This window comes from Chrysochloris asiatica, unplaced genomic scaffold (assembly GCF_000296735.1).
Source record: "Chrysochloris asiatica unplaced genomic scaffold, ChrAsi1.0 scaffold00095, whole genome shotgun sequence".
Lineage (NCBI taxonomy): Eukaryota > Metazoa > Chordata > Mammalia > Afrosoricida > Chrysochloridae > Chrysochloris > Chrysochloris asiatica.
In genome coordinates this window covers 7,026,211-7,028,219 of record NW_006408613.1, presented here as the reverse complement: position 1 = coordinate 7,028,219, position 2,009 = coordinate 7,026,211, and positions in this window count along the sequence as shown.

Sequence of the window (2,009 nt, the reverse complement as noted above, 5' to 3'; positions counted from 1 at the left end):
TTTTCTGTCATTATATATTAAATTAATATTTGAACAATATTCCATATAAATATTAAAACATTGAATAGAATATTAAATAGCCTTCAGGATAGTCTTATTGATTTGGTCCTTTCCAATTTCAGTGCACAACATATTATAGAATTCATTTTATCATTTCACAAACACAAACATATACACATATGTATTACTTATAATATCAGCTTCATATTTCTCTTCCTTATTTTGAGTCCTCCCCAAATTTACCTCACTATTTCTCTCATATATTTCCCCATTGTTCTCTAAAATAAATATTTAATTTATTAATGATGTTTAAAGTCATATAATTTCATTTAATCTAGTTTTGTCAAATACTAAATTTGTGATTTTTGGAGGCTAAATATTTCCTTAAAAATAAACGTTCTCATCTATAAAATAGGGACAATAATACATCCCATTTAAGATTAAAATATAACAAATTTAGATGAGAAATTAATCAGAATGTTGTGAAAGACTATAGTTCATCTTTTAAAATAATAAAATTTCTTTGGAGATGATTTGAAAATAACCATTTGAAGATAACTGTATTCGGTGAAACAAATTGGAGTAAAACTAGGTTCACTATGCCATTTGCCAGGGCCCTGGTGTCACTTCTCACTGATAGTAATCCTACAGGACAGAGTAGAACTGCTCCTTAGGGTTTCCATGACCAAATCTTTACAGAAGCCAACAACCTTATCTTTCTCCCACAGAGAGACTAATGGGTTTGAACTACTAACCTTGTGATTAGCAGGCCTATGCTAAACTTACTGTGCTAGCAGGGATCCTTCAATATGCAACATGAATAAGTATAATATAAGTTTATTATTTTTTGTCTTAGTAATTTAGGACAAATATTCAGTTGGTTGTGTGGTAGGTATCAATCAGAAACTCATTCAAGGACTCAGGATGACTGCAGTGTAGCCACATTCAGGACTCTCATCCAAATACCTGGAAGGGAGAAAGATAATACAGAAAGATGCATGGTAGGTTTTTTGAGAGGAAAAACACAAAGCAGACAATCACCATACACATTCTTTTGGAGAAAATGCCATAATTTCAAAAAAATCACTGCAAGGTTGACTGAATCAGAAAATTGATGTAGAAAAGAAAGGAAGGGTAGAAAAAAAATTGTGGAAAGACAGCTTATTATGTCTCTGAGGCTCTCGGGATATGAGGTTATAACCAATTGACCATTATGGCAGTCATTAAGGGGTGTAACTAGGAATGCTCCTGCAAGGACTGCATGGGGAAAGTGGCCCAAAACCTACCTTCAAATACATTTGACTTCTGACTCATCAGCTCAGTTGTCAGAGGTGGATGAAGAACTCAAGACAAAATGTGCACAAATTTAGGCACAAAATAAAACTAAGCTTTGCTTGTCTTAAGTCTTTCACAGTCAATATGCCATCAGATTTCATGTTCTAAAGAGCACTAAAGAAATGGAGAACATATGCAAATAAATACATCTGTATAAGAAAATGTGATATAAATTTATAATAATAAAATGACAGAAAAAAGGTAAATAAACAGACAACCAGTAAAATACATTATTGTGTATTCATAGAATGGATGAGTATGCAGTTATGAAGAAGGAATAAATTTTGTATACTGTCATAGCATAATTTCAAAATAAATTGTAAAGCAAAATTAAAAGGAACAAAACAGTATAATATGTCCATATCATATATGAACATATGTAGCAAGTTACTCTTATTTTAGATATATATGTATATGAAACAGGGGTAAACACAAAACATTTTCGGCCATCTCTATTTGATGGAAATAGCAAAGTCTCAGAATAACAGAAGATGTGGTGGTAAATTGTGGGACATATTAACAGAGTGTGATACCAGTCTTGTGAATTTTTTCGTCATCATGTGTCTAAAAGGTTTTTGTTGTTATAAGTTGGTTCCAACCCATAGCGACCCTATGCTCAATGAACAAAACACTGCCAAGTCCTGCACTATTCTCATAATTGTTACACTCGAGCC